The 20,803-nt window shown below is 37.1% G+C and overlaps 1 protein-coding gene across 2 annotated transcripts in view; it reads left to right on the top strand.

The window, feature by feature from the left end:
* Positions 1-20,803, top strand: part of LOC149786193 (monocarboxylate transporter 10-like) — an 82,520-nt gene that overhangs the window by 49,308 nt on the left and 12,409 nt on the right. The window lies entirely within an intron of this gene.

The following is a 20,803-nucleotide window of genomic DNA, read 5'->3' as shown; positions in this document are numbered from 1 at the left end:
AACTCGTTGCTGGCCTAGTCAGCGATAAAGTAACAAAATCCGGCGACGTAATGACCGGAGAACTCAGCATGAACGGCAACAAAATAACCGCGTTAGCGAATCCCGAATCCGACCAGGATGCGTCAAACAAACAATACGTGGACATCGTCAACGGTAAACTAAATACGCTGCGGTCAGAGTATGATGTTCACGTGAACGGGTTTAAAAGACTCCAAAGAAACTTCGTAAAAACTGATGAGGTCGTGGATAAGTTCTTTGGGACTCCTCCAGTCGTCGACACGAAACTTTCTGAAATCATACCAAAGCTTACTAATAACGCCAACGATATCAACAAAATTAATACCCGGTTAGGTGTAGTCAGAACGGAAAAAAGTTTTTCAGATCAAGTTCAGATAATAGAAAATAACATTAACACGATCAAACAAACACAGCAGAATATCGTAGCGGGAATTCCTGAGATCGTTAACAAAACCAGTCTGATTAAAGTTCCCACTGGAGTTACTCCCGGGCATATCACCAACATCGTATTCACGGTATCATCGGGATTCGCAACATGGTCACGACAAAATAACACTATCAAATATACAGCAACAGCCACCGGTGTTTACAGGTTGTCTGTGTTTTCAGCCGCTAAATTTGAAATCTTCACAACATATCCTTGGAGACATTCCACCGATAAGTATTCCGGGGTTTGCACTGTAATACTAAACAGCGGAACCGAGGAAACATTTATGCTTGAAGCCGAGGACGATAGTTTAACAGCAACATCTTACTGGTTTTGTTTGGAATTCGTCGCTGCAAGGCCTCAATTGGTTACCGCGTAATTGAAAATCGGCAGCGATTTTTAAATAAATGTCAACGACGCCAGATGCTCAACAATATCGATACAATCAAGTCCGTGAGTGGCAATCTGAGTTAAAAACTGTCATCGAAGTAACCAGTCAAAAAGTAAAAAAATACCGCAGACGCATAACAGTGTTAGACGTTATGGTTTATTCAGTATCCGCCGTTGTTGCATCCGCGGGAGTAATACTATCAGCGGTCACTCCGGTAACAGCAGTAGTCGCTGCCACGATCTGTGTTTGTACGACCACTACCGCGGCAGGAGTTTTCGGCATCATAGCAAAAAAAATATCCTCGTGTGCTAACACAAAATTACACGATTACACGACAAAATTAAATACAGCCACGACCGCATATCAGAAATTATCATCGCTGATATCATCATCGTTAGACGTGCAATCCAGCGACGCTACGTCGATATCAGATTCTGAATTTAAACTAATGTCAGATGCGTACAATGACTATTTGAAAACTAAACAAATAAATAATGTCACAGGAACTGCTTCAGCAAATAGTCACAAACACAACACCGGTAAGGACCACAATGATCTCAGTGTCCTCGACGACACCAGAATTCAGCATTAATTTTCGAACTCCAATTCGGGTGAACGAAATCGCGTTGTCGAAGCTCAGTGTGTATCACAGCTGGCCCAATATCAGGTCGGCATCATTTGGTGGTTTGCAGCCGAATAATTCGTTTGTGTTCGGGAAACCCAGCGCGGACCCACAACAACGTGAACTTGAATGGGATACAATTACGCTACCCACTGGGAGTTATCAGATCGAAGAAATCAACAATGAGATACAACGCCAAATAAAACGAATCACCGGCAAGGAAGCCAAAATATCTGTGACCGCGCACGAACCAACGCTGTCTGCGGTCATTGAAATCTCAACACCGGGATACGCCGTGGATATTTATAGCAGCTCAATCCGAACAGTATTAGGATGGCCACGAGAACGACCCGAGGTTGAACCGGGTCCACCACCACCCGCGAAATCAGATTTCGAGACCAACAAAGAAGTACTACACGACCTCGTCGGGGATCATTTATTATTTGCAGATAAATTAATATCCGGCGAGGCCTGGTTTGCAACATCACCTAAAGTTCCCGTAAATGTGTTACGGTCAGCTTTTTTTGATGGGTATGGATCCCGGGATTACCAACCAGAAGATATAGAAGCTCATTTTTTTAATCCGATCAAACAAGCACATAAACAACAGTTAGAACTGTTGCGAGTATATTTTCAAGATTATATTTCTGATATAACAAGTGGAACTGCAAGCAGTTCGGGAACTGGAAACGCTAGCGTTTCTACAAGCAGTTCACGCGATAAAATTATCACCGTCATAGAAAAACTAAACAAACTCGCATCCGCGATGGAAATTATAAATCAAAAAATAATTCAGCATCTACTGAATCTCAAGGGCGATTACGGAAACGAAAAAAGATCGAATTTTGCATCCCAATTTGGTATTCCCGTGGAGAAGATTTCAGAATTTACACTTCCCGGATATAACGCGCGCACGCTACGAAAATCAGTCCAGGATCTCATCGATGAATCTTTCGAAGATATTTCCGCCGCGTACACGCGAACAAAACCGCAGCCGGTTATTCTCAAGCACGACAACAGTACAGCATCCGATGGCAGACACATCTCACCCGGGATCGTAAATATCACAGATGTTATTGCGGTCAATCTTGTATGTGACGTCATCGACGGTAGCTACAGCGCATCAGATAATACTACACCCCAACAGGGGTTTATCCTGTATACGTTCACACCAAAAGACCCCCCTGGTTTTCTGATTGTGCAAGAACCAATCAATGTGGTCTATCTGCGGTGTAATAATCCGTGGTTGTCAACGATAAATTTCAAACTCGTCGACCAATGGGGAAATTTGTTGGACCTGCGTGGCGAGACTGTCTCCGTGAACTTACTGGTGAAGTCCTGAAATTGGAAATGCAAAGCATTTCTGGAAGAGTTTCCACGCATAGCGTTTCACAATTAAAAAAAAACAGTTGTGTATAATGGAACACGAATACATCCACGCACGAGTTCATATTCATGATAAGCAAATTCTTCACACGGCAATAAAAACCGCATTTGGAAACTCAAAGAGTCAGCCCCCAGAACAGTATTTCCCCGTTAAAATAATCGTTGACGTGTATGGCAACGAAGACTTCTTGTTAACTCCGTCACAATTGACGCAGTTACAGCAAAATCATATGATCACAGCTTGGTGTCAACGAGAACAGATTATGAACTATTCTCATTGTTGTATTGATGTTGAAACGCTCGAGTTAATCCTGAAAATCTGAAAACGCCCTTGAGAAGTCCTTGGACTTCCAGAGAAATGCTTGAGTTTCCAAGGGCAAAAAAAATAATACACTTTTTTTTTACCCGTGGAAATGTGCTTTACACTCCAAGCGGGGGGCTAGCGTTTCTCAGGTTCTACTTTCACTTTGTGCTGTGAGTCACACGCTATGCGGTTTATACTTCCTTGTCGGCCTCGTAGTCACAAATACTAGTATTTTCGTCAGAAATGCAAGGCATTTCCGTGTCTAGATTCTTTATATAACCTTTTAACCGTCTCACCCTGGTGCTAATTAATTTTCGAGTCTCATACTCTTGTGACAATCCAAGACGAATCTTCTCAACTGCACGGCACAGTGGAATAAATTCAGATACCTGATTTTCAGTTATCCCGGCAAGTGATCTGTAAATGCGATCTTGCAAACCCTTAATGAACCTATAACGGGCGGGGAGATTGTTCTTCCCCGATTGTGATAGCTCATTCAAGGATTCAAAATCTGACATAATTGTTTCAGTGTCTAGTAAAATATTAAAACCTCGCTGTTGTAATTCTTTAATTTCAACAAGTATGGTATTTATGTTTTCGTGATTCATATTATTATATATTTTTATATTTTTAAATGCATGAAAAATGCTTTGCATGAGCGTGGAAACTCGAAGAGTTTCTCGTGCTAGCATCACCAAAAACAAAAATAAACAGATAGATGATGAGCGGTTATCACTTACTGGGTACTCTTCACCGGCCTACGGTTCTTTCATGAGTCCTTTGTTAGGATTTTTTTTTCTTGGTCTTATATTAGACCTTCGTGTTGTGATTTTTCCCTTAGGCACCTCATGTTACCGTTTATTTTTGGCCAACACTCTTTCTGAATGTTTCTATTGGTGGGCACCCAGGTGACGTAGAGCTTTATGCATCCATCTATCTGTTTATTTTTGGGGATCACTCACCCCATGAGGAACTTCTAGATCGTCAAATAACGGTCTAGAAGCTCGGGAGGGACGATACAACACAGAACAACCTTTAACCTCTGATTCGAGTGTCATAGCAGGCAAAGGCACAATGAACATGTAATCTTATCCTAAGACCTTATCCTATGACGACACAAACATACACAGGTGGGTCATTTTCTACGATCAGCAGCAGAGCAAAACCATCCATTGAATCGACCATTGGATGGTGCACAAAAGACACCCGCCATTGGCGGATTTAATTTATGGTTTTGCTTGCGCTGCTGACTTTCGATCGACCCAAAGGTCTTAGGGAGCGATTTCGTATATAACCCAACTGTTACTTGCGAGTTGGAAATTCGCTCTAGCAGTGGGCGGGACTTGTTTAAAATATTTTAATTGCATGTTTTCTCGAGCGCGGTCATATAACAAGCACAGAAGAGCAAAACAGTCGGATATATTCAGTAAAACGAGGATATTGTTTGTAAAAAAATATATATTCTACGGTAAATAAATGATTACATGTTATGAACTCGATAAAATATTTTATCAAGGTGGCTTTCTCAGGGGAGCAAATCTTCTGACCCAACGACAACTCTGCAAAGCGTTACACACTCGTGGAGGAGTTATCGTCGTTTGTGTCAGCGATAAGAGTTATATAACAGAATGAAATCTTCTGTTTGAGCTTCTTTGAAAATGCTGTTTTGTGGATCCCGGTTGCGACATGCTGTACAGAAGGTGGACAAATACCGAAATACCTACCGGCGGCGTTTATTGACTGGAATACAATTTCTTCACCTGTAATTGCGTTTATAGATTTAATAGCTCTTCTTGCAACTGTTTTACAACGCCCTGTGTTACCCAGTAGGCAGTTCTTGCGTTGAGTGACCACGCGAAGATTGTTTATAGAGTTATCAAGTATGTTACCGTTAATGTGATCAATGACAAAACCCTTAGGGATCACTCCAAAGAAACATTCATAGACGAAACGATGACATAAATACCTCCCTTTGGTAACAGTAAATCTTAAATAACCAGCATTATCAACTCCACCAACTGGTCGTCTTCGCGTGCAGTGTCGTACTATGCCATCTCGGTTTGCCTCATAATTTGGAATAGTTGGATGTGGAACAAATTCTTGTTCGGGGACGAATTCTTGATTCATTATACTATAAGCAAATCATTTGTCTAATTCATAATTTGTCTGAAAACTTATTTATGTAATCACGCTCCGAGAACGTGTTCGAGTCTGGATTTTTTTTATCATAATACCGTTTTAGTTCTCGATAGCGTTTCCCCCCACACGCTGAACATAATTGCGTTTTTCCTCGTACTCCAATGCCGCATCTGATACACGGTATCGGTCCTAGACTCCCACCGCGGACCTGTTGAGCATGTTGTCCACAGTATTCGCCTCTGCAACGTCTGCTACACGGCGCTGATGAATTTAGTTTGATCCACTTGCATGAGAAATGCTTTGCATTTCCAGAGAAACTCTTTGAGTTTTCGTTCATTATATATAATATTTTTGTCTATTTAAATACTTGTCTTAATTATAATAATGAGTTTTGAAAGACTATCCAGAATAAAACCCGCAGGTTCTCGATTCGATCTTGACCGGTTAACCACTGATCGCCGACGAAGAGAGTTAAAGGAACTGCTTGGTGTTATCAAGAATGCCAAGGAAGAGTTTCGTCGTGATGGTGCCGCACATGTGTGGTCGACATATAAAATTATCCCCGACGCGAGCGTTATCATTGATGCTACCATGAACGATACAATCGCGCGTAACATAATTGGGTATCTCGACGATAGAAGATATTTCATACAGATAAAATTTATTGTCAAAGTGGTCAACGAAAACGACGATGACACGTGGATTATCCGTGATAAAAATGATCCTATCCTTGACATTAAAAGGAAAACTATTTTGTTGAGCAATAATTCTAGACCAGGAATGTTGACGGGGGTTGATATACCGTATTACGCCAGATCGTATCCAGTAACTGCAGTCGTTTACGGAATATATCCGATAAAAAAAACAAGTGTAGATAAACTCACGCCAATGAAAACATCAGTAATGTTAAATTGTGTAGCTGAGCGAGTAATGGAACATTTTAAAAACGCAGCACGTGGAAATGGTCTAACTGAGATCAGAAAAAATAAAATAACAACATGGGCTAATCGAGTCAAAGATACAGGGGCTACAATTAAGGATGTTGCCGCGCTAGAAAAATTATTAAGATTTCCTATAACGGTATTATCGCTAACAGGCGAGGAATTGTATAAATCGAAATACAACCGTAGTGGAGCTTCAATAACAATTATTGATCATAACAGCCACGCCTGGACGGAATCAGTTAAAATATTTCCACGCGATCGTGTTATAAGGTATTATTCCGCGGGTATGTTTGATTGTATTTATCAAATAAGTAAAACCGATCCGGTATCGGTATGGTTGTTTAGAAGTTCTGAAGTTGGTGATTATGACCAGTTCGTGACCCCGAACGGAGAAATATATAGAACTGCGGAGTTACAAAATGAAATGAAAGCGCTCACAGAAAAATATTCAACTGAGCAAGTTGATCAATTACTAACTAATTGTTTTACTGTTCCAAGTGTTGCCGCACATATAGCACGACAAAAAAATAATTGGAAACCAACCATGAAGAGTTTTCTCGAGAATGTTCAGCAGAGTTGCATCGAATACGGACACGGCGGTTTATGGAATAGTGTATTTGTTAGTGATAATATGGTATCGGTGGATATGATTGCGTGCTATCCAGGAAGTTTTCTTGGCTATGGCGAATGCGCTGAATACTTTAAACGATTTGGACATCCCACAAATTTAATGACAAGAGTAGCTATTAACGGACCTTTACCTGATTTTGACCTGACTGGATTTGCTCGCGTGGAATCGTTCGAATTTGCAACACGGTTACATCCTATTAATTATGCTTGGTTTGGCAGACATTTCCACGAAAGGAAGTGGGTGCCGTTTCCGTTGTTGCGGTTTATGGTTGACAAAACAATACTAACATCTGTTGTTGTCAGTGAGGGGATTATTTGTTACTCAAAACAAACCTCAGTTTGGTTACCAACTCCAACTGATACTGCGTGTTATTCTGACTTAAAATTAAATTATCCTACAGCGTCTGAAGAAGAATTACGCACACTGGCATATAAACATGATGAGCGCAACTGTAAAGATCTCGGCCGAAGATTGATAGGTAAATTTACTCAAGGTGGAGCATATGATCATAAACGACATCACAGTCGATTAATTATGGATGAAGAAGAATTAAATTTCATTATCGCTGATACTACTGCGAAAGATACATTTTGTAGCCGCGAGGATATAATAATATCATTGCCGGGGATGCCTGGAAAACGATTAGGAACAGTTGTTAGTTATATCGACGGTGATTCAGCTCAGTACACTCATTTGAGATCCTCTATGCTGGCTTATGTTTCTATAAATTTATTGTCGATGGTGAATAGAGTTCCCTTCGCGGTAAGGGTTGCAACAGATTCGTTTTATATTAACGAAGACGATTTAACAGCGTTAGATTTACCAACATCGGATGATCAATGGGGAACATGGCGAGTAAAAAAGGAAGAGTTGCACGCGTACTGTGAATCAGCTGATGTTGAAATTAAAGATGAATATCGTAAATCAACAACCTTGTCGTGGACAACTTTGTCGTTGCCTTCTGTGTACGATCCAATTGCTAGACACAGAACAGTTTATTTGAACGGACCTGGAGGCTGTGGTAAGACAACTCGTGCAATCGAACTATTTCGCGGTTCTGATTTGGTCGTGCTAACACCAACACACAGACTTGCCAGAGAAATGATACAACGCGGAGTAAAGGCCTGCACTTATCACGGCTTTTTCAAATACAGCGGCGGTACATGGACTCCTGAGCGAATGGGAACGAAGTATATCCCGGAGAAAATCATCTGGGATGAAATAGACACTGTGCCGCTGGATACATTACAACGGTTCCTGACGTGGTTGTTAACGAAAAATACCGCAGTTGTGATGTGCGGCGATCATGGTCAACCACCACCATTTGTCGGCGAATCTCCCCACGAATGGTTGAGAGGGTTTGTTGATTATTACGAGGAAATGCGTGATGACATCAGAGCGCTTGATGACACATTAAAGGAGTTTAAAAAACTAATTAGGCTACAAACCAATAAAGTCCAATGTGAAATAATGCGTGAAATAATTCCAGAGACTTCATTTGATAACTTTTTAACGGCGTGGAAACCAGATGATTTAATTGTTGCAAGTAGAAAATCAGTCAGAGATACACTTCAGCGGCGACTATTTCAGTTACAGCGGCAGAAATTTCCAACGTTGGAAGTGCCGTTATGTTATAGACCAGATGATACACGATTGCAGAATATTGATGTTGATATTCCCGGAAAACCAGAGAAACAAAATTTAGTATTGAATGATATAGTAACAGTTAACGTCGATGCGGTCGAAGATGCATTAGCAATAAATAAATCACCGTGGACACTAGGATATGCTATGACGATTCATTCAGCACAAGGATTAACTATTTCTGATACAACTGTTTGGATCGTTGATGACCGCATCGAATGGTCAAATTTAGTTTATTTAGCCGTGTCCAGAGTAAGAAAGATGGCTCAGTTACGAAGAATTGTATTAGATACGTCAACGAAGTCAGCCGTTGTTGAGTTAACGCAAAAAGATCAAATAAGAAAAAAATTAGACAGTTACCGACAAAGTGACAAGAAAAATAATAGAGAGTTTAACCTGGATATCAACGCTGTGTTGTCGTTACGTGAGCGTCAGAATAATCACTGTGCGAGTTGTAATTGTTTATTGCTGTGGCAGTATCCGAAAAACGACCCAAGACAATTTACCGTGGATAGAATAGACAGCAATCTCGGTCATACGCGTGAAAATGTAATGCTGACCTGTCTTGAGTGTAATCGACGCAGAGGTGTTGCTGCAGTTATTTAAGTGATCGAGGTGGTAATTGTGTATCCGTGGGAATCACCTGAAGTTGCTCGCGTGTGAATCCACGCTGAGGAGCAGTCGAATCTAATCTGTAGATTGCGTTTCTCCCAGTTGATCTGGTTATGCTGGATATCTTGTGTGTGGTAACACTCCATGTGGGATCGGTTGCTCTTTTTTTTCCTCCTTCGAGTTCGCCGGGTTCGTATAAATACCTAACGGTGACATTACCCAGCAACGGGGACGCTAGCGTCGTTGGCTGCGTTGAAACACGTTCACTGACGCGGGGTATATATTTTTTTGTGATTGCATTTACAGGTCTCATGTTTGTTGTTCTGGTAATTTCATTATTCAGTGCGGCTATCACGTTTGGCAGTCTTGCAACCCATTCACGAGATCTCGTATCGTAAATGAATTCCCTCGCGTACTGGTATCCGAATAATCTCTCAGCGAGTGTTCTATTAAATCGCTCAACAATTGCCTGATCCCGATGAATTTCAGTATGCCCTCGTCGTATAACAACGTTATGCTGCTTTGTCAGTGATGACACCGCGCCCTGAAATTCCTTACCAGGATCAACTTGTAATAATCGGGGCCAGCTTAGAGGTCCTCGCTGATAAATTCGTTTAAACGCAGAGGCGACTTCGGACGCTGTTTTAGTCGCTAACGGTTCTGCTTCTTTGTATCTACTAGCAACATCAACTACTGTTAGCGCGTATTTGTATATTTTTCTACGGACAGTATCATGAGGCAGGAATAGTATGTCAGCCTGATGAACTTCATTGGGGGTACTAACATCAAAATGTGCAAAGTTGATTTGTCGAGGTGGTGGTAAGTAGATTTGCCATATTGCTTGTTTTGATAGCCAATTTTTGGCAACCTTGCGTGTTACTTTTGCTGCGCTGGCGAGTTTATTAATTGCTGAGTTACCTCTCCAGTATCCGATTGGGGAATAATAAATCGCTTCCATTGTTATTAATTATCCAGCGCCTAATGCTAATTTAGATTTCATCGCTGATCTTATTAACCAATTAGCGAGTGACTCCTTAAATGATTTATTTTTTATGGAGCTTAGTGCATGAATTAATTTCACATCCGCGATATGCCTGTCTTGTAGATCTTTACTTCGATAAGCAACATCATGTATGTGACACGCTGCGTCGATAGCGTTTATCGGATACTCTCCCGGTTTTGGTTTAGATTGTTCATCAAGTCTGATATCTAGTCGTGTCCCTGGACCGCAGTAATTGTATCCTGGGAGATGCTTTTCTCCGGGATATTTAGCCCAAGGGGTACCTGGAAGTCGTCCGAGGGTTGCTGCGATGTCACCTCCGCTGACTTTGTCAGGCTTTTTTTTTGAAATCTAAATTTTTTTGTGCCACATTGCGCACACTTACCAGAAAGTGCTTGTCTGTTATTTTTTGTTGTAATGGTTGTTATGTCGTTTGTAGGGGTTCGTGCCTTACACTTCACACAATATAGATCCATAATTATTATTCTTTATATACAAATGGAAATTACAGATTTTTCTGCGACGCGAAGAAAGGAGCCAGTTAAGCATAATTCAGTGCTACCAAACTCTATCCGCGCGATTATAATCGGGCCATCCGGTTCAGGTAAAACACAGCTGTTGCTGAACTTGATAATGAAGTGGATGAAATGGGACAAACTATACTTGATAGCTCCGTCTGTGGATGATCAACGTTGTTATGATGTTATAAAAGATTTTAATGAGAGGGCAAAAGCGCTGAGTGAAGACGGCGAGGATGTTGTTGAATTTATAACTGATATTGAAGAAGCTCCGTCCGTGGAAGACCTTAACGGGGAAATAAATAACCTAGTAGTGTATGATGATGTGATGCTGGACAAGCAAAAAAATCCTGCAAGAATATTTTCCCGGGGTCGTCATAAAAACACTGATGTGATTTATGTTACTCAGCGTTATACACAAATTCCTAAAGTAATCAGGGATAACTGTAATCTTCTTGCGGTGTTTAATGGAGTTGATGTTCACACGCTGAGAAATATTCATCAAACCTGGTGTAGCGGCGATATGGATATTAATAAGTTTAAGAATTTCTTTAGTCGCGCTCAAAGAACCCCGCATGGATTTGTGACAATAAATTTACACGATCCCAGAACAAGATACCGTATCGGACTTGATACATTGTATGGTTAACATAAAAATGTTTCCTTGGAAATCTTCGTCTTCGTAGAGCAGCAGGGGGGGCAAACTACACCTGATTTTTCGATGATACCTCACCGTGGAAATTATGTCGGATACGAGTCGGATTTATTGAAGTAACTCGCGTTATATCAGCGGAAATACAAAGCATTTTCAAGGACATTTTTTTTGGTCTCGTTTTCTGAATAAAAGTGTTATTTCATGGAAATAACGCTTCTATCGGGAAAAGTTTCAGTGGAAGGGGTGTCTCGGAAAAGTAGCTTGTAGGATTCCCCCCCCCTGCTGCTACTGGATTGAGAGATTTTCTCATGGCTACATTAAACTCAGGGGGTATCCATTTAAATTCAGTTGGGGTTCTGGAATATTTTCCCTTGAAACTAAAAATGTCCAACCCTCAAATAGCTTGGAAAAAAATCTCTGATTTGTGGGCATAAAACTTGTTATAACCATAGTATTAGTTAAAAAGATTTGGAAAAATATAAAAAGTCCTGGTTAAAATAATCCAAGATGACCCCTTCCCCTCTGCCAAAGTAAATGGTTTGTCCTATGGCAGACAGTTTCTAGTTTTCCATAGATACAGCTATTGCAGAAAATGTAAAATAAATGTATGATATTGTCTGTGAAGCTACAAGCAGTTTGAACACTCCTCGTATTATTATCCGTTTTCACAAATATCTTTTTCTGAACAGTTAATTCAAACCAATATTTTTGTCATATTGAACTTGTGGATAGTTATTTTCAAAAAGAAATCATCAGAAAGCAGCAAATCTGCATGATCTTCTTTTTTATGCCCTATTAACCCCATATCACTCTTAACCCCATATCGCTATTAACCCCATATCACAATTAACCCCATATCACTCTTAACTCCATATCACTCTTAACCCCATATCACTCTTAATAAATATCACTATTAACCCATATCACTATTAACCCATATCACTATTAACCCCATATCACTATTAACCCATATCACTATTAACCCCATATCACTCTTAACCCCATAATAACCTCATATCACTCTTAACCCCATATCACTATTAACCCATATCACTCTTAACCCCATATCACTCTTTACCCGATATCACTATTAACCCCATATCACTCTTAACCCCACATAACTATTAACCCCACATCACTATTAACCCATATCACTATTAACCCCATATCATTATTGTTGCATGCACAGAAGATGTAAGAAAATTTAGCAACAAAAGTAGCACATACTCAAAGTACCCATAATTTACATCAGTTTCACAAGGGTTGATCATAGCACCAAAACAGTTATATATGGTGCAACCTCCAGCTTTAAGTAACAAGAATACCAGAGAGTTCATTATATGCCCATCCCATGCCATTTTCCCTGCCAGTGACCCTGACCTTAGAGCTACAAACCTTCCAGCAGTATAATATATGGTGGAGCTAAATAAAATTTCATGAGAATGTATTAAATGGTTAAGAAGCCTAGATAAGGAAACAGGCCAGTGTCTTCACTTATATTTGACCTTGTCCTTGGGTAGAGGTTTTTGACTATGAATACATGAGACACAATCAGGGCTAGATATACAGCAGGCTAAAGTTGCATGTTAATACCTTCACTGGTTCATATGTTATACCTGTACATGGGCCGAGGTTGCTGATTTATATATTCACTTTCTGTGACCTTAACCCTGAGACTGAAGTCATTGATATATCGACTTCATTTATGATATATAACTGGTGAAAGTTTCATTAACATATCTTCAGTAGTTTAAAAGTTATCCCCCAGAAAATGTATGAAATCACAAAATTACGTTTTCCTTTACCTTGCTGTGAACTTAACCTTGTGGCAGGGGTGCCTGTATAAGGCATGTGACATATTGTCTAGTCAAGATAAATACATGGTTCATGAAGTAAAACAAACTTATGGATTGGACACCAAAAAAATGTTAACAGAATGATGGACAGATTTCTGATTAAAGATGGGCATAAAAATGCATCATTTGTGATGCCATAATGTATTATGTTAACATTTAAAATGAAACCATAAAAGCTGTATATGAAGCACCATCCGATTATCATGGATGTAAGCATATACAGTTTCATCTCTGTAAATAATGGTTTTTAGTATCATCCGATTATCACGGATGTAATAATAATAATAATAATAATAAAGACTTTATTTAGAGAAGGTAACTCATTTAGGTACAGAACTAATCTACCTAGAGGCCTTCTATCTGTTATGTACAATATATATACAGTATATACAACATGATGTAAAGAGGCTGGCTTGACACTAAATAATTAAGTAATTTTAAAATTCTTAGAATCAAGCCTGGAACACATGCACAGGCATCAGTAAAAACATAAACATTTATAAAACATAAAATATCCTGCATTGAAAAATTCAGCTATGAAAATGATCTAAAATTGCAGAAAAGCAGGCAGTATTTTTTGTACTAGAACTGTTCAATTTTCTAATGATTTCATCCATTTAAGACATTGATTATGAAAAGATAAAATGCTAGGAGCCTGCCTTAATTATGTCAATGGGAATGTTGTTCCATACCACTGGAAGCATATTCAGTTTCATCTCTTTAAATAATAGTTTTTAGTACCATCAGATTGTCATGGATATAAGCATATTCAGTTTCATCTCTCTGAATAATGGTTTTTAGTACCATCCAATTATCATGGATGTAAGCATATACAGTTTCATCTCTCTAAATAATGGTTTTTAGTACCATCCAGTTATCATGGATATATATAAAAGCATATTCAGTTTCATCTTTCTAAATAATAGTTTTTAGTACCATCAGATTGTCATGGAAATAAGCATATTCAGTTTCATCTCTGAATAATGGTTTTTAGTACCATCAGATTGTCATGGATATAAGCATATTCAGTTTCATCTCTCTAAATAATGGTTTTTAGTACCATCCAATTATCATGGATATAAGCATATACAGTTTCATCTCTCTAAATAATGGTTTTTAGTACCATTCGATTATCATGGATATAAGCATATACAGTTTCATCTCTCTAAATAATGGTTTTTAGTACCATCCGATTATCATGGATATAAGCATATTCAGTTTCAAATTTCTAAATAATGGTTTTTAGTACCATCCGATTATCACAGATGCAAGCATATTGAGCTTCATCTCTCTAAATAATGGTTTTTAGTACCATCGAGTTATCACAGATCTAAGCATATTCAGTTTCATCTCTCTAACTAATGGTTTTTAGTACCATCCAATTATCATGGATGTAAGCAAATTCCGTTTCATCTCTCTAAATAATGGTTTTTAGTACCATCCAGTTATCACAGATGTAAGCAAATTCCGTTCATCTCTCTAAATAATGGTTTTTAGTACCATCCAGTTATCACAGATGTAAGCATATTCAGTTTCATCTCTCTAAATAATGGTTTTTAGAACCATCCAGTTATCACAGATGTAAGCATATTCAGTTTCATCTCTCGAAATAATGGTTTTTAGTACCATCTGATTATCACGTATGAATGTGGTCTTAAAACTAGCAACAACAAAGAGCAGAGTTGGCAAGTTGAAAAGTATAATTTATTTTCCTAAAACATAATGTGAAAGAAAAAACATAACTTGCAGTATTGTGAATGAAATCCTAGCAGTCCTAAATGTTCTATCAATTCCAAAACTATCAAATAATCCAAATGAGTTCCAAAAGTATTCAAAATGATGTTATGTAGTGTACTGATGCATCAATAGTACAGACTATATCGCCATGATATAATCATAACATGTCTTTAAATGAAGTCATAGTGTTTCCATGACAACTGTTAAATATCCAAATCATATTTAAATAAATGTTAGACCACTGTAATTCCACGAATGATTATTAACCCTTTACTTCACAGAGCAAAGTTACCCAGTGCAGTGTGCTATAAATAGAACACCTGTTACCTATTTGACTCCATACACATAGGCCTGCCTGTTAACTGTTAAGCAATGTAGTGTATGTTACATTTAACAGCAATTTTAACCATTTTAAAATTTTTAGTACACATCTATAATTGTGGAAAAATTTAAGAGTAAAGTCCAATCGTTATAGATGTGTAATTATTTTTAATGGAAGAATGTTTTGTGTGTTTTAAAATCTTGAGAGAACTTGTTCACTGTCAAGTCAGTGAATCCGCATGGCCAACCGTAGCTGACAATTTCTCATACTCAAAATTTACAAGTTTTTTGTCCATGTCTACATCACTAAGTCATCTGAATTTTGATAATTAATAAAAACTAATTGCTGCCTAAGTTATTGAAGCTTTCATAGTTGTGATTCTAATTGTGAAAACTTCATAAGTACTGAATGAAATCCGCAACCTCCATTTTGGAGAGTGGAGAATATGACCCAGTTACTTTAAATAGCGGATTTCGACCAGAGCAGAAACAGTGACCACTTGATCTGACATAATGGTCATTCACAGAAATGAATGTAGGATCTAATAAGGGGTTTTCCCCGAAGGTTGTGCTATGAAAACCCACTTAAAATGGCTGATGTTTACAGCAGGCTTCAAAAAGCGCTTCCATGTGAATGGAGTAGAGGTGGCAAAAGGCGCTTGCATGAGGTAAAGGGCTAAATAAATGAATTCTTCAGTAAAACTGAATATTTTCCAAGACTGACAATAATACTAGAAGTGCCTAATTTAAGGTAACAATTCTTGTATATCGATAACTAAGTTGTAATACAATTGGGAGATCATATTTATTCCAGAATGATTTGAACTGGTAAACAAGGTTGCATGGGTTACAATAGCTAAATCGGAAATTAAGTCAGACTGGCCTTTCAAAAATCAGTGATCTCAATTCACTTGTTGTCTATGTGAATTACAGTACATCTCAGCCTTGTAATTTGTGACTGGATCTACACACTATTAGAATGACTAATCCTAAGTACAAACCCGTTGATTTAGAAAACCAGCATTTAAAATATTGTCAAGAGCATAAAACTTGTAAACTATGATCATGAATAATAATACACATAATATTGATATGCATAACACATGACCTTAGACATGATGCATGATTAAACATTTTCATCTCACTATCCTTGAGAATTTGAGAGCTAGGGCTTTGATAAAAAATAGATCATGTTGATCTATAATTCAAACATTGATGAAAATACCAACAAAAGTGACACATTCAGAAGTTGTGAGTTAAACATTTAACTACCTTCAATGAATTTAGAGTTACAGTCCTATATGTAAGTACAAATTGAACAAGTTTCATGTTTGAGTTTGATATTGCTGATAGGACCATGCTTTTGATGCACATGGTAGATACAAGTGATACACCCTGAAGTTAATAATAATAATAATAATAATAATAATAATGATAATAATAACAATAATGCTTTATTTATAAAGGGTGACTCATTAGTCAAGGTCTATTTTCCCATGAGACCCTCTTAAGGAGAGTATAACAATGCACGTTATATGAAGATAGCATTAATTACTGTGTATTTTAACTTGGTATTAAAATACTAAATTCCATTATCTGTTAGAAACACATACATGCTCATAATATCTCTTATTAAATGCTGTAATATTTTCAGCAGATTTTACATGTAATGGAAGCTTTTTCCACAGATCTGTACCAGAGTATTGGAAGCTTTTTAAATAGCTCTGTTCCTGGTTTTGGTGCTAGAAGGTTTCCATGTGATATTGATCTCAACTGGTATTGTGTTGAAAAAGGCCTGAATAAGTCCTGAAGATACTCTGGTGCAGTTCCATGTAGACATTTATATAAAAGAACTGCCTTGTAAAAATCTATCCTGTCAGATATTATGAACCATTTGAGTTCTGTTAACAATGCTTTTGAGGGATGATCAACAGATGCATCTAAAATTACACGTGCTGCTTGTTTCTGGAGTTTATAAATCCTGTCAAGCTCAGATTTAACACAGTTTCCCCATACATTTGAACAATAATCCATTGTTGGAAGAATATATGACTTGCAGCATAGATTGTGAGTTTCCATAGGTAAATATTTCTTGATTCTGCTGAGTACATGTATAGCAATTTTGGATGACAGTGTTTTACAAAGCTTATCAGTATGGTCATCCCATTATAAATTATTATCTATGGTCACACCTACAAGCTTTTCATGTTTTACATTTTCTGACGGATGATTATTTATTGCAAGAGATAGTTCTGGGTTCCCTGACTTGTTAGCTTTTTTGTGATGTCCCCAAAATCATATACATTTTGTTTTACCTTCATTAATTACCATCCTATTTTGTTGTGCCCAGTTTTGGACTCTAACAAGGTCTGAGTTTAATCTCATCTGGTTAACTTCAGTATCAGAACTAGATGTCTACAAGGTTGCATTGTCTGCAAACAAATCTGCATTTGTGGATTCATTATTTAATGGTAGATGATTGATATAGATAAAGAAGAGGAGAGGGCCTAAAACTGAGCCTTGTGGGGACCCTGAATGGTTAGTGTGAGTTTGACAGCTAATATTGCTAATGCTTACTTGTTGAGACCTTTGGTTTAGGTATGATCTAAACCAGTTTAAAGAAGGTTTGTCGAAACTATAACAGTTCAACTTTTGCAGCAGAATTTCATGATCAACTGGATCAAAGGCTTTCTTGAAGTGAAGGAAAACAATCCCAGTCATATGTCCATTATCCATTTCCTTCAGCCAAAGATGAATTAATTTGGTAAGTTCTGTTTGGCATGAGTGGTACTTTCTAAATCCTGATTGCTCTTTATGAAATAGAGAGCAGGTTTCAAAAAATGTATAGACCTGAATGGCTACATGCTTTTCAAATAATTTTGACAAAACAGGTAGAGTTGATATTGGTCTGTAATTCCCTGGATCCTCCTTTTCTCCTTTCTTAAAGATCGGTATTACCTTTGTACATTTCAAGTTATTATTTGACAGGGGAAACATTTTATTCCATGATCTTAAACAACAGTTTCTGGGTGACAGTTTGGACACACAAAAGATTATATTGAGCTGAGTCCAGGGACCTGGCCTTACAGATAAATGTAGGTCCATGAAAATGCCAAGTGACAACATCAAGTCATGATGTACTGATATACCAAGTTTTATGTGTATTACTGTATTCAAAAGTTTGCAAGTTGCAACTCCAAACAAATACATATATAGGTATGTCCACCTCTGACCTTCAGATGAGATCCATGAAAATGGCAGATCTGACACTCTTGTCTTTCATATTTGTAAATGTTTACCAGTTTTCATACCAGAGCTTCTTTAAAATTCAGAGTTACAATCATCACACTTAAAATAAATGTAACGTTAAATTGTGACCTTGACCTTCAAGAAAGAATAACAACTTACTCTCTAGTTCTGATGACATTTAAAAAACATCCAGTCGTTAGATAGTTTCACTACACTTTCCAAACAGAATAATGTTGGAAGATTTTGTACAATAGTATACAGTTATCCATGCACACTGATTCCACATTTTCTTCAAGAAGCATATGGACAGTGTCACTTGTACAGTTTTCACATGGGATGATTGCTTGAGCAACCAACAAATTCAGTGTAATGCAATGCTGGAAATACCTAGTATTAGTTTTTTTGTGTTGTGATTAGATCTCCACCAACAAGACTTAAAATCTTTAGATTTTTAAAAAACACTGGTTCCATCCCAAGAGTCATAATTAAACATTTTGAAACAACTATATATCCATATATATATATATATATATATATATATATATATATATATATATATATATATATATCCTTTATCATATCCCAAAGTTGGAATATTGTGTCTTTAATGGTGTAGGAGAGACATTGTATTACCATTGGAGGATCACGAAGAAATAATTTGCACCTGTTATTGTATTTTTTTTTACTTATTTAAACATTTTAATTGTTAGTGATAGTTATGAAAAGCTTTCAAATAATATCTATACTTATTGAAGAAAAACTTTGATTGGAGGACAAAGTGCAACTTCCATGAAACAAATTTTAGTTCAAACATAAAACACATTACATATCTGTGAACTTACCATAATGATATAACTAATAACTATACACATCAGCTATATTGGCAATACTTTTATTTTCAGTTTTAATGCTATTGACAACAGAAACACTTTCTTAAACATTATTTTCCATTAATATAATATTCCACTTGTTTTCCAGTTTGTCATAAAATATAAATTTTCCATTTAATTGTTCTGATTCATGAATGAATTGTTGTGTGGTACATATAAGTAGTAAATGGGGAATGGAAAACTGCAAATAATGACCTGTGCACACTGCAGTTGATTATTATTATTATTATTATTATTATTCTTCAAAGTTTTATTATTAGAAAATAAAGCTTTTAGAATTTGTGGTTCTTGTGTTTAGCTGTCAGTAGGTGATTTCACGGTATTTGTTACAGATGAATTCCTGAGATTAGGGTCTTCATCACTCATGTTTGCATGGAGCCATTATCTTTTACATTAGGAGCAAATGTTCTTCAAATAATTATACATTATTCCTTTGTTCTATTTTCATAGAACTTAAAAATGACATTACTATTTTTAAATTTGAAAGTTTGACTTTGATTATCTACATAAATCACATGTTTGAGAGTACCTTATGGGTTAGAATATTTTGTTTTTACCAGCACAACAATTCCCTTGAGTTGTCTGGAATTTTATAGTTTCTTCATTTTATGTAGTAGTGCTTCTTTAAAAAATTTACTGGTACTGTACAGTCAGTACATACTTGAGGCTTTTTGGAACATGTAGATGTATATAGATTTAAAGCGGAACATATAGATGTGTGTAGATTTAGAGTGGAACATGTTGATGTGTATGGATTTAAAGTGGAACATTTAGACATGTATAGATTAAAAGTGGAACAAGTACTAATTGTATTTGATAAAATCACAAAATAGTTGAATGAAATGACCTGAAATCCATTCAAATTTCTTGGTCAATATGGCATTGTCTCACACAATATCTTTATGCAGTTGTCTTACACAATATCTATATGTCATGGACTTGTAGAATATAAATATGCCATTGTCATATACAATATTGATATGCAGTTGAATGTCAATGTAATATTGTCTTACACAATATCAATATACCATTGTCTTACACAATGTCAATATGCCATTGTTTTACACAATGTCAATATACTATTTTCTTGCACAATGTCAGTATGTCATTGTCTTACACTATATCAATATACCATTAATTTACACAATGTCAGTATAGCATTGTCTTACACAATGTCAATATGCCATTGTCTTACACAATGCCAATATGCCATTGTCTTGCACAATGTCAATATGCCATTGTCTTACACAATGTCAATATGTCATTGTCTTACACAATGTCAATATGCCGTTGATTTACACCATGTCAATATACCATTCTTTTACACAATGTTAATATAACCTTGTCTTACACAATGTCAATATGCCATTGATTTACACCATGTCAATATACCATTCTCTTACACAATGTTAATATAACCTTGTCTTGCACAATGTCAATATGCCATTGATTTATACCA

This window comes from Sinohyriopsis cumingii, chromosome 12 (assembly GCF_028554795.1).
Source record: "Sinohyriopsis cumingii isolate HCF-2022 chromosome 12, ASM2855479v2, whole genome shotgun sequence".
Classification (NCBI taxonomy): Eukaryota; Metazoa; Mollusca; class Bivalvia; order Unionida; family Unionidae; genus Sinohyriopsis; species Sinohyriopsis cumingii.
The sequence above is the reverse complement of the archived record's forward strand: the minus strand, read 5'-3'. Positions and strand labels throughout refer to the sequence as shown.